We start from the raw sequence: 13,529 nt of genomic DNA, 5'->3' as shown, positions 1-13,529 counted from the left end.
CAGTTCAACAATTACTTTGATAAAATACATATTTTGTGATGTGCAAATGGCTTTAGATACCTATTAGGTCCATCAATTAACCAATAATAATAATAATAATAATAATAATAATAATAATAATAATAATGTATACCCCACTCTTCCTGGCCACAGCCAGGCTCAGGGTGGCTAACACCAGTAAAATTACAATAAAGACATAATGGGGGGGGGGGGACCAATTTAAAATACAGGTTTAAATACAATTTAAAAAGCAGCCTCATTTTAATAATAGCCCAAGGATCAAAAGCATAAGGGGAGGGAAACATAAGGGTCAGACTGAGTCCAAACCAAAGGCCAGGTGGAAAGATGTCTTGCGGGCCCTGCGGAAAGATGTCAAGTCCTACAGGGCCCTGGTCTCCTGTGACAGAGCATTCCACCAAGTCGGGGCCAGTACTGAAAAGGCCCTGGCCCTAGTTGAGACCAATCTAACCACCTTGCGACTTGGGACCTCCACAGTATTGTCATTTGTGGACCTTAAGTTCCTCCGTGGGGCAGACCAGGAGAGACGGTCCCGTAGGTACATTCAACACAAAAAACAGCGACTATTTGTTGTTGACAAAGGACAGCTGGACATAGAAAGGGCCCCATGACCTTCAGGATCTGAGGGCCTCATCAAACCGAAATCCGGCTCTCTGTGTGTGAGCAGACTGGAGCGGCAAGGACCTGAGATTGAGAGTCTCCTGCTCTACTGACTCAATTATCGTAGCAGCAGCAGCCAACTGGTTGTTCTGCCCGTAACGTGATTTGCTGCATGCTGTGTGATCTTTAGCTGAATTTTGACAGATGGTTTCAGAACTTCTTACTTAGCAGTTCCTTTCGCAGTCTCCCCAGTTCCAGACCAGTTCAGAGCTTTGGTGAACAGCTGCCCTCGTGTGGCTTTGGGTGGCGCTGCAGCCGCTCAGCCCCCAATGCCCCTCCTCATCGCCAAGTCACAAAGCACTGCAGAACAAGCAACAACCCTCGATATACGATATCTTTATTGTCATTTTCCCATACAGAACAATGAAATTGAAGAGCTACATAAAACATTCAAAACCCCCTAAAAACTCTGAAACCCCATTTTAAAATACAATATACTATAGAGACTCCTTGGAAGTGAGAGCTGGACCATAAAGAAGGCTGATCGCCGAAGAATTGATGCTTTTGAATTCTGGTGCTGGAGGAGACTCTTAAGAGTCCCATGGACTGCAAGAAGAACAAACCTCTCCATTCTGAAGGAAATCAGCTCTGAGTGCTCACTGGAAGGACAGATCCTGAAGCTGAGGCTCCAAGACTTTGGCCACCTCATGAGAAGAGAAGACTCCCTGGAAAAGACCCTGATGCTGGGAAAGATGGAGGGCAGAAGGAGAAGGGGACGACAGAGGACGAGATGGTTGGATAGTGTTTTCGAGGTTACCAGCATGAGTTTGGCCAAGCTGCGGGAGGGACAGGGGTGCCTGGCGTTCTCTGGTCCATGGGGTCACGAAGAGTCGGACACGCCTAAACAACAACAACATAGAGACTCCTTATGCTGCATTTAGAACCAGAATTGCATTTGGATAGAAACTGTTTCTCAGGTGTCTAGTCCTGGTCTTTATAACCCTGGACCTTCTTCCAGAAGGCAGAAGCTGAAAGAGATAATTTCTGGAGTGCGCACTATCCTGCGCTATCTCTGCAGCTTTCTTATGGCACATAACAGCATAGATTTGATCTAAGGTGGGAAGAGGGCACCCTCCATGTTCTGCAAGCAGGACATGGGCAAGTGCAAAGCCACTCTGCACAAATGAGATTCCCAGTAACTGGTAACCAGAGGCATGCAGCCAGGGGCGAAGGAAAGGGGGAGCGGGGTGGGGGGCGACCCAGGTAACATCATGGGGGGGGGGTGACAAATTATTAAGGAATATAATAATAATAATAATTTATTATTTGTACCCTGCCCATCTGGCTGGGTTTCCCCAGCCACTCTGGGCGGCTTCCAACAAAACATTAAAATACAATAATCTGTCAAACATTAAAGGGCTGCCTTCAGATGTCTTCTAAAAGTCTGGTAGTTGTTTATCTCTTTGACATCTGATGGGAGGGCATTCCACAGGGCGGGTGCCACTACCGAGAAGGCCCTCTGCCTGGTTCCCTGTAACTTGGCCTCTCGCAGTGAGGGAACTGCCAGAAGGCCCTCGGAGCTGGACCTCAGTGTCTGGGCAGAATGATGGGGGTGGAGACGCTCCTTCAGGTCTACTGGGTCTTTGAGGCCGTTTAGGGCTTTCAAGGTCAGCACCAACACTTTGAGTTGTGCTCGGAAACGTACTGGGAGCCAATGTAGGTCTTTCAGGACCGGTGTTATGTGGTCTCGGCGGCCGCTCCCAGTCACCAGTCTAGCTGCCACATTCTGGATTAGTTATAGTTTCCGGGTCACCTTCAAAGGTAGCCCCACGTACAGTGCATGGCAGTAGTCCAAGCGGGAGATAACTATAGAATGCACCACTCTGGAGAGACAGTGTGCGGGCAGGGAGGGTCTCATCCTGCGTACCAGATGGAGCTGATAAACAGCTGCCCTGGACACAGAATTGACCTGTGCCTCCATGGACGGCTGTGAGTCCAAAAAGACTCCCAGACTGCACACCTGGTTCTTCAGGGGCACAGTTACTCCATTCAGGACCAATTACTGCCCTACTAGGGCGGTTCATAAAAAACTTTTTTTTACAAAAAAAAAAAAAGCCTGCTCCAACGGTCTTATCTTACTACATTAGGGGTTATATAGCTATACTGTATATGGAATTTCATGCATATCAGTTAATATCTTGACCCTCCTCCATGAAAATAGCTGTTTACTTGGCCGTTTTCCTTATGTCGTGAAGGCTGAACTTTCAATTCAGTGGAGCAGGGTCAAGATATTAACTGATATGCATGAAATTTCAGATATAGCTATATAATCCCTAGTTTAGTAAGATAAGACCTTTGGAGCAGGCATTTATTTATTTATTTATTTATTTATTTATTTTAAGAAAAGTTTTTTATGAACTGCCCTACTGCCCTACCCTCCGCTGGGCTTTCTGAGTCCTGGAAAGTCAGCCTATGTGAAGAAAATGAGACTAGGCCAAGTAGATTAGATAATACAGAGCATGGCGAAATCACAATAAATAAAACGTCCCCTTCAAGGTTCAAGCACCACTGCAGGTTCCACATAATATCTGTACTGCATTGTTTACTGTGACAGCACCTGACCTTTGGAACTCCCCGCCTATTGCAATGAAGCGCGTGCCTTTGCTAGACTCTTTTCGGGCACCTGCTAAAAGCATTCTTCCTTGGGCAAGCACACCTAGATGCTTAGGAAGTTGAAGTAGTTTTAATCTTAATATTTTAGCTTTTGTCTGTTTAAAATAGGATTGTTAATTTTTCTTGATTTTACTAATGTGGTGTGTTTTTTGTTTTGGTAAACCACTTTGCAGGTTTTTTAAAATAAATTTTATTAAACAAGAAAAAAACAACAATAAATATAAATAAAATAACACAAGCCAAAATGAAACCCATCCTGTAGATTTAAGTGTTTGTCCATAGTCGCCTACTTGTTACCAGAGGCCCAGAATCCACATTCCTTTGTAAGAAAATATGAAATAACGTAAAACCAAATAAATAAATAAATAAATAAAAATTCAATGTGGTGGTGGTGGGGGGGAGTCACAAGAAATTTCCTGCACCGGGTACCACCTGACGTTGCTACGCCTCTGCATGCAGCCTCCCAGCCAGGCCTGAGGGGAAGGGGGCGCAACTCAGTCGGAGCTTTAGTGAACTGAACAGAGCGAAAGGCTATGAGTCCTGGGGGTGCAGAGACTGTGTGAATGAGCTTAGTGCTTAGCCTCTATTTCAATTGCTATTTTGTTAATGTTTTTAACGTTGTTTTACAGATTCTAAATGCTGCATTGATTTGTTAATCACACGACTTGCCATAATTGTGAGGTTTAGCTTATTTTTTAGTTGCTGTTTTGTTAAGTGCCTGAGAATACCTCCTTTATCCCGAGCAAATCGTTTTGTACAACTGGCTTTTCGGACTGATGAGGCGTGTAGTGAAACCTGTAATATATCCGGAGAACAGGTCTCCTTTTGCCCACTTGCATTATTCTCACCAGGGCGGTGGCTTTGATTTGCCTTCCCGTGATAGATCCATGCACACGGCTTTGTGTTTCCAACTCAAGACCCACTGAAGAACATCTCGTCCAGTTCAATCTTTGAAAAACAGCTTTGACAAACTTTTTCAGATTCTCCAGTGTGCTACCCTTGCCGTTATGGCAGCACGGGGTTGCCGTTCTGTGGCTGGACTTACGCTACTTGTTGAACGGTTCATTCATCCAGTCTGTATAACGTTTATGGCACATGTATCTTGTTAAGATACAGTTGTACATTTATCCACTCCATGTTTACAGAATCTCCAGGCTTTGTTTTGCACAAGGCACCTTAGTATGTTTGTTGTTTGAATGGTTACAAGTCTAACTCTATTCTAGCTATTACTCTAGTAAATTTGGTTTTATACTTATAAGCTAGTTTGTGGTGGTGGTGTTTTGTATTATTATTACTGTCACCACATTTGATACTTTGTGTATATACTGTTCCTTATTCTCAGCTCATTAGGCTTCTCGAATGGCATTCCCAGCCTCTTGGCTTCTGTCCAAGCTGCCCTTGACAAAGACGCCTTAAGAGAAGCTTGGACAGAAGCCAAGAGGAGGAGAGAGATTCCTTGGGGGCCAGAGGCACCCTGGCTGCCCCACCCCTCAGCCCCCTTCCCCACAGGACCCCCTCCCTCTACCTGAGCTGCTTCCACAGCCGTTGCTTCTCCTTCCCCACCAGGAATAGATGGAAGAGGAGGTCTTGCTGGCATCATCTGGTCACCTGCAAGAGACAGAGGTAAGTGGGAAGCCAGGAGTGCAGCTGCTCTCCAAAAAGTCTCACCTTCTGAGTGCATCTGGACATTTGGACCCATTTCATAATGTTGTTGCTTTGTTGTTTAGTCGTTTAGTCGTGTCCAACTCTTCATGACCCCATGGACCAGAGCACGCCAGGCACTCCTGTCTTCCACTGCCTCCCGCAGTTTGGTCAGACTCATGTTTGTAGCTTCGAGAACACTGTCCAACCATCTCGTCCTCTGTCGTCCCCTTCTCCTTGTGCCCTCCATCTTTCCCAACATCAGGGTCTTTTCCAGGGAGTCTTCTCTTCTCATGAGGTGGCCAAAGTATTGGAGCCTCAGCTTCACGATCTGTCCTTCCAGTGAGCACTCAGGGCGGATTACCTTTAGAATGGATACGTTTGATCTTCTTGCAGTCCATGGGACTCTCAAGAGTCTCCTCCAGCACCATAATTCAAAAGCATCAATTCTTTGGCGATCAGCCTTCTTGATGGTCCAGCTCTCACTTCCATACATCACTACTGGGAAAACCAGAGCTTTAACTATACGGACCTTTGTTGGCAAGGTGATGTCTCTGCTTTTTAATATGCTGTCTAGGGTTGTCATTGCTTTTCTCCCAAGAAGCAGGCGTCTTTTAATTTTGTGACTGCTGTCACCATCTGCAGTGATCATGGAGCCCAAGAAAGTAAAATCTCTCACTGCCTCCATTTCTTCCCCTTCTGTTTGCCAGGAGGTGATTTCATAATGTAGTTGGGTTAAAAAATACATCTCCCTTCCTTGGTGCTCTTGGCCCCAAGTGTCTCTCCCCCCCCCCCCCCCAAAGATGACAAGAACCCATGGATTCGTTTTGATAGCCACAGAAAGGGACCAAACGGCTGCTGGTCCCTTATTTTCAAATCTCTAAGTTGACAGCTATGCGCCTTGCAGCTCTGGGACCCCCGCTCTCCCCATGGGCCCTATCCTGGGAGAGAGGAGACACCGGATCCCAGCAGGCGCCCCCAGGCAGCCTCTGCGGAGCCGAACCAACCGGACCCCCACACGCCCGACTTCTTGCAGGAAAGGGGGGATTGGGCTTTCGCTCTGGAGGACCTGCCCCCCCCCGTCTTACTTTCCTGTCTAGGAATCTAGCTTGTTTCCGTTTAACCCTTGGCAAGCCGAGCGCACCCAACTCACGCCTCTCCCTCTCCCGAGAGCCGGAGCATCGCGCACCAATGGCATCCCGAGAAGGCGGAGGAGGAGAGGTTTGTGGATTACTTCCGGCAAGGGATACATTTTTGGACAGCAGCTGAACAGCTGGCCCCTGAACACGGGTCCAAAGAAATCTTCACTGGCTCCCAGTCCGCTGACCTTGAAAGCCCCAAATGGTCTCAGCCCAGTAGAAGGGGAGGAGCGTCTCCACGTCCATCGTTCAGCCCGGACACTGAGGTCCAGCTCCGAGGGTCTTCTGGCAGGTCCCTCGGTGCGAGAAGTGAGGTTACTTCTCGGTTGTCGTGACTGCCCTGTGGAACGCGCTCCCACCAGATGTCAAGGAGATAAACCATCATACGACCTCCCTAGACGCCTGAAACGCCTCCCCCGCCCCCCCCCCGTGGATATTGCAGGAAAGTAAATGAAAATCCCGATGGAGGACAAAGAGGTAAAGGGGTCGCGGCTCCCCAAAGCGCCTTCCGTGGGCCCCGTCGGCAGTGATGCGAAGGGGGCTTTTCTCGGCCCCTTAGGCGCCTTGGCGGGGGCGGGCATGGGGCCCTCGCTCAGGGGGTCTCCATAAGGACCCCATCACCCCCTGTCCCCCGTGCAGGCATCCCCGGAGCGCTGGGGGCTCCGTGCAGAGAGAGGCGGGCCACGAAAGGGTTAACGGGCACGAGGGATAGAGACCCCCGTCCCTCCCCTGCTTGTCTTGGGGGGGCGCCTCCAGCTGGAGAGATGGGGGCGCAGGGCGTGGGGTGAGCCGCGCCAAGGGGGGCATCTGGGTTCAGGGGAGACTAGGACAGAGGGAGGGGGGTCAGGGAAGTGGGGGAGGACGGAGGGGAGCATCTCTGTGGCAGGGAAGGGCAACATTGGGGGGGGAGATAGAAAGGACAGTCTATGGGGGGCATCTCCATTGTGGCAGCTGCGGGATTCTCCGATGGGACAGCCTTGGCTTCTCCCTCCCACCCAGAAATCAACCCCCCCCCTTCAAGGCAACCAGAGAGGGATCTCTGGAAAGTGGGGGGGGGTCCTGTCCCCCCACCCTTCTTTCCTGTAATCTCCATCCTTTTCCCACCCCATAAGCCCCCATAACCCCTGCCCTGTCCAGGAAGAGGGGAGCGGGGAGGGCCTTCTCAGAAGCAGCTCTTGGTTTCCGCAAGGAAGCAGCCAGAAACCTTTTCCTCTCTCTCAGGCTTCCATCTTTATTGTCTTTTCCACTGCCTGGTTCATTGAGGATGAGGATAATGTACACCTGTCATCAGAAACAGAGGTGCAGAGTCCATGGAATGGCTCTCAGGATTGATACGGAAGCTGCACCTCAAAAGCATTTCTGTTCCCCCTATTCTTTGTAGGCAATGTCAGAGTGACTGACAAGCTGAGATACAACCCATCTGCATCCGATGACAGCGATTGCATGAATCTTCCCAGTCAAAGGACCCATTTTCATGATAGACAGTGCCTGTGGCTGGAGGCTCTACTCACTGTGTGTGCCTGTGCAGGCCAAAGACTGCCAGTATTAGCACAGGTGAGGTGTGTGACCTCCCCAAATTTACAGAGTGTATGTGAATGAGCGTTCGTGGGTGGGATTATAGTTTATGGCAACCCTGTGATTTTCTCCACCCATAACATTTTATGAGCTGATATAACAGTACAAGCTCCAAAATAACTAAAAAAAACCCCCACAAGATCATCATCATCATAGTATTTATACCTCGGGCCTTAGTTTGCCTCCCCATGATCTAGAGAAAACACCAGCTTTGAATCATACAGAGTAAAACTACCAGAACCTTCTTGAATCAATAGGTTAGGAATTATTGCTATACATTAGATCTGTACTTTTCTATGCCTGAGAAATGCAACCATGACACTGTGGGAATGTTCAAGGACGCAGGAGAGGACATATTGTTTGATTATATCCTTTCCAACTTGTGTTAACAAATTGTACAATTTAGCAGAGTAACATTCCCCTTTTTAAACTTACAGCGGGTGCGTTTCTGAGTCACCTTCAAAAGTAGCCCCATGTACAGCACATGGCAGTAGTCTAACCAGGAGATAACCAGAGCATGCACCACTCTGGTGAGACAGTCAGCGGGCACGGAGGGTCTCAGCCTGCACACCATATGGAGCTGGTAGACAGCTGCACTGGACATAGAATTGACCTCCATGGACAGCTGTGAGTTCAAAATCAAACCCGAGGCTGCACACCTGGTCCTTTAGGAGCACAGTTAACCCATCAGGACCAGGGAGTCACCAACACCTGCCTCTCCCCTGTCCCCCAGGGGCAGTACTTCTGTCTAGTCAGGATTCAACCTCAATCTGTTAGCTGCCATCCATCCTCCAACCACCTCCAAACAGACACACAGGGCATTCACCGCCTTCACTGGTTCCAATTTTAAAGAGAGGAAGAGCTGGGCATCATCCACATACTGGTGAACACCCAACCCAAACCCCCTGATGATCTTTCCCAGTGGCTGCATATAGATATTAAAAGCATGGGGGAGAGGATGGAGCCCTGAGGAACCCCACAAGTAAGCATCCAGGGGTCTGAACACCACTTTCTGGACATGGCCCAGGAGGAAGGAGGGGAACCACTGCATAACAGCCCCCCGGCTCCTCTAGAGGGTCCAGAGGGATACTATGGTCAGAGGTCTCCAAAGCCACTGAGAGATCCAGCAGAACCAGGAAAGAGCTTTCCCCCTGGTCTCTAGCCCATTGGAGATGATCAAGCAGCACAACCAGGGCAGTTTCATTCCCATGATTAGGTATGAATCCCCATTGGAAGGATCAGGGTGGAAGAAGCTTTCCTGGTCCTGCACCCCCAAGAGCTCCAGCCACAATACTTTAAATAGTTTTCAAGGGGCCACCTGATACATGCTTGTCTTTTCTTCGAAAAAAAATATTTTGAATACATTTACAGTGACGTATGATGTAAATAGCGCTTCTGTTTTCCTTGTTCTACATCGGAGAGACTTTGATACATAGGTCTGAGCTCATCTCTCCGCCTGAAACTTCTGTGTTAGCAGCACTGCCTGGTCAGTGTGTTTGGGGGTCCTGGGCTGCCTAGACAACCAGACCCCCTTCTCAGCCCGGCTGATATGGTCCCAAGGAAAGCAGGGCAGTATGTTTGGCACCAGCTTGGCTGCAGGAGTTGAATGAAGAAGGTGTGCAGGACACCATGCAACTGTCTTAGAGACTCCACTCTGGATTTGTGTGGATTTCCCTCCATAGCCTTTTCTTCTCCTGAACATAACTCACAAGGCAGTGAAGGTTTAGGACCAGAGTTTTCCTTCTCAATGGGCTCCCTTCCCCGACTCATGAGCCCCATCTGCCCTTCACTTTCCTCTGCAGAATGGGCAGAATCTGCCTTCTTGACTGTGGGATTCACTTTTGGTCTCATCCTCTCCATCCACCAGGGCCTGCCTTCACCTGCAGCAGAATTCCCCAACCCATCAAGGGTTTGAGACCCATCAGGTATACACACCTAGTTTTGCCGGCCGGTTGGAGCTGTTCCTGGGATTGTCGCTCCTGTTACACACTTACAGCTTCTGGAAACTACAGGTGAGAGCTGAGTTCAGGGGTGGGGACCAGTGGTGGATAAATTACCCCATAAGGTGCATGACATGTCCCCCACCAAAGGTACTACCGCTCCCCTAACACCCCATGATATCGTATAATTATTATATTTGAGACAGAACAGGAAGAAATTCATGTCTCTAGAAATAACACAGCTTCAGGCCATCAACACTACATATTCAAGGTTGAAGTTTTCACTAAGTACAGTTATCCATTTGCCTTGAATATCCAGCTTTTTCAGTGTCAGTTTAGGATAGAATCATAGAATCATAGAATCATAGAGTTGGAAGAGACCACCAGGGCCATCGAGTCCAACCCCCTGCCAAGCAGGAAACACCATCAGAGCACTCCTGACATATGGTTGTCAAGCCTCTGCTTAAAGACCTCCAAAGACGGAGACTCCACCACACTCCTTGGCAGCAAATTCCACTGTCGAACAGCTCTTACTATCAGGAAGTTTTTCCTAATGTTTAGGTGGAATCTTCTTTCTTGTAGTTTGGATCCATTGCTCCATGTCCGCTTCTCTGGAGCGGCAGAAAACAACCTTTCTCCCTCCTCTATGTGACATCCCTTTATATATTTGAACATGGCTATCATATCACCCCTTAACCTCCTCTTCTCCAGGCTAAACATGCCCAGCTCCCTTAGCCATTCCTCATAAGGCATTGTTTCCAGGCCTTTGACCATTTTGGTTGCCCTCCTCTGGACACGTTCCAGTTTGTCAGTGTCCTTCTTGAACTGTGGTGCCCAGAACTGGACACAGTACTCCAGGTGAGGTCTGACCAGAGCCGAATACAGTGGCACTATTACTTCCCTTGATCTAGATGCTATACTCCTATTGATGCAGCCCAGAATTGCATTGGCTTTTTTAGCTGCCGCGTCACACTGTTGGCTCATGTCAAGTTTGTGGTCAACCAAGACTCCTAGATCCTTTTCACATGTACTGCTCTCAAGCCAGGTGTCACCCATCTTGTATTTGTGCCTCTCATTTTTTTTGACCAAGTGCAATACTTTACATTTCTCCCTGTTGAAATTCATCTTGTTTGTTTTGGCCCAGTTCTCTAATCTGTCAAGGTCGTTTTGAAGTGTGATCCTGTCCTCTGGGGTGTTAGCCACCCCTCCCAGTTTGGTGTCATCTGCAAATTTGATCAGGATGCCCTTGAGTCCATCATCCAAATCGTTGATAAAGATGTTGAATAAGACCGGGCCCAAGACAGAACCCTGTGGCACCCCACTAGTCACTCTTCTCCAGGATGAAGAGGAACCATTGATGAGCACCCTTTGGGTTCGGTCAGTCAGCCAGTTACAAATCCACTGAGTGGTAGCATAGTCAAGTCCGCATTTTTTTTTTTATAATAATATTTATTAAAAAATATTTTTTTAAAATAAATTTTTATTTGTTTTCCAAACACATAATCAAAACAAACAATAGACAAAACAAAAACATACAAACATATAAACATGTATAATTTCATAATCTTATTTTCGTACACCTTACTTCTCCGACTTCCCCATACCTCCCTTTTGCTGCATCCTTGTTTTACATTTCTTTAGCAACTCCTCCAATTAATTAATTAATTAATTAATTCACTTTCATTACATTCCTTTTTCTTTAACTTATTAATTACAGCTGCAATTTCTTATTCTTATTTCTTATTCCCTGACATCTTAACACTCCTCAATTTTACAACAATTTTAAAGATATATCTTAAATTTCTTCCAATCTTCTTCCACTGTCTCCTTCCCCTGGTCACGGATTCTGCCGGTCATCTCTGCCAGTCCCATGTAGTCGATCACCTTCGTCTGCCATTCTTCCAGAGTAGGTAGTTCTTGCGTCTTCCAATACTTTGCCAGAAGGATTCTTGCTGCTGTGGTGGCATACATGAAAAACGTCCTGGCCTTCCTTGACACCAGTTGGCCAACCATGCCCAGGAGAAAAGCCTCAGGTTTCTTAGGAAAAGTCCACTTAAGGACTTTCTTAATTTCATTATAGATCATTTCCCAAAAGGCTTTAATCTTCGGGCAGGTCCACCAAAGGTGGTAGAAAGTACCTTCAGTCTCATTACACTTCCAATATTTATTATTGGGCAAATGATAAATTTTTGCAAGCTTGACTGGGGTCATGTACCACCTATAAATCATTTTCATTATGTTTTCTCTTAAGGCATTACATGCCGTAAATTTAACACCGGTGGTCCATAACTGTTCCCAGTCAGCAAACATAATGTCATGACCGATGTCTTGTGCCCATTTAATCATAGCTGATTTCACCGTTTCATCCTGTGTATTCCATTTCAACAGCAAATTATACATTCTTGACAGGTTCTTAGTATTGGGTTCTAGCAATTCTGTTTCTAGTTTTGACCTCTCCTTCTGGAAGCCTATTTTCCTGTCCTGTTTAAATGCCTCATTTATCTGATGGTAATGCAACCAGTCTCGTACTTTGGACTTTAATTTCTCATAACTCTGTAATTTAACTTTTTCACCATCTTGTTCTAAAATTTCACGGTATTTTGGCCATTTAGACTCCATATTAAGTTTTTTCACCTCTTTAGCTTCCATTGGTGACAACCACCTGGGAGTTTTACTTTCTAGCAAATCTTTATACCGCATCCAGACATTATATAATGCTTTCCTGACAATATGGTTTTTAAAACCCTTATGCACTTTTACCTTGTCATACCATATATATGCATGCCAACCAAATCTGTTATCGAACCCTTCCAGATCCAAAATGTCTGTATTCTCAAGAAGCAGCCAATGTTTCAATCAGCAAAAAGCTGCCGATTCATAGTAGAGTCTTAAGTCCGGCAGGGCAAACCCCCCTCTATCTTTTGCATCAGTTAAAATCTTAAATTTTATTCTGGGCTTTTTGCCCTGCCAGACAAATTTAGATATATCTTTCTGCCACTTCTTGAAACAGTCCATCTTGTCCAAAATCTGCAACGTTTGGAATAAAAACAACATTCTAGGCAACACATTCATCTTAATAACAGCAATTCAGCCTAACAAGGAAAGTCTCAACCTTGACCATATTTCTAGATCTTTCTTTACCTCTGTCCAACATTTATCATAATCGTCCTTAAATAAGTTCACATTCTTAGATGTTAAGTTTACCCCCAGGTACTTCACTTTTTTCATTATCACCAAACCTGTTTCACTCTGAAACTTCTCTTTTTCAGCCATTGTTAGATTTTTCTCCAGCACTTTCGTTTTCTGTTTGTTCAGTTTAAATCCTGCCATTTTGTTTGAACAATAAAAAACATACAGAATAACATAATATTTTCCAGTATCCACATTTCATTCTCATCATTGGACTTCCTCACAACTCTTGTTCCTGCATTCCAAACTCTTAAATTTTGCCAGCAATTTATTAACTTGTTTCAATTCATGTAATGTAATTTTCCAATATTAAGTCTCAAATTTTAGAAAATTTAGATCACTCTTTTGGAAACTTAGTTTTAACATACTATTAATCCAAAATTTGTCTTTTCTTTCAATTGCATTTAGATTTCATATTCCTTATAACTAATTTGTTGGAACCGTGTTATCTAATCTTACATCTTTCTTAACATTCATACAATTTACAATGTTTTTGTAGATAGTCCTTAAATTTCTTCCAATCCTCCTCCACCAGTTCTTCTCCCAGGTCTCAAATTCTGCCAGTCATTTCCGCCAGTTCCATATAATCCATCAGTTGCATCTGCCATTCTTCCAGTGTGGGCAAATCTTGAGTTTTCCAGCATTTAGCGATGAGCATCCTTGCTGCTGTTGTAGCATACATAAAAAAGGTTCGGTCCTTCTTTTGCACTCTCTGGCCAACAATGCCTAAGAGAAAGGCCTCTGGTTTCTTAGG

At 46.0% G+C, this 13,529-nt stretch overlaps 1 protein-coding gene across 1 annotated transcript in view; it reads left to right on the top strand.

The window, feature by feature from the left end:
* Window positions 1-7,648: 7,648 nt before the first annotated feature.
* The window catches only part of LOC309378640 (uncharacterized protein), an 82,846-nt gene continuing 76,965 nt past the window's right edge, over window positions 7,649-13,529 (top strand). Inside the window, exon 1 of the mRNA XM_081927114.1 lies at window positions 7,649-7,658. The gene's annotated coding sequence lies outside the window, so the exon portion shown is untranslated. The remainder of the gene's footprint in view (window positions 7,659-13,529) is intronic.

This window comes from Podarcis melisellensis, assembly GCF_964234715.1.
Source record: "Podarcis melisellensis genome assembly, chromosome: 10".
In the NCBI taxonomy this organism is placed as follows: Eukaryota; Metazoa; Chordata; class Lepidosauria; order Squamata; family Lacertidae; genus Podarcis; species Podarcis melisellensis.
This window is presented reverse-complemented; position numbering and strand designations above follow the sequence as displayed.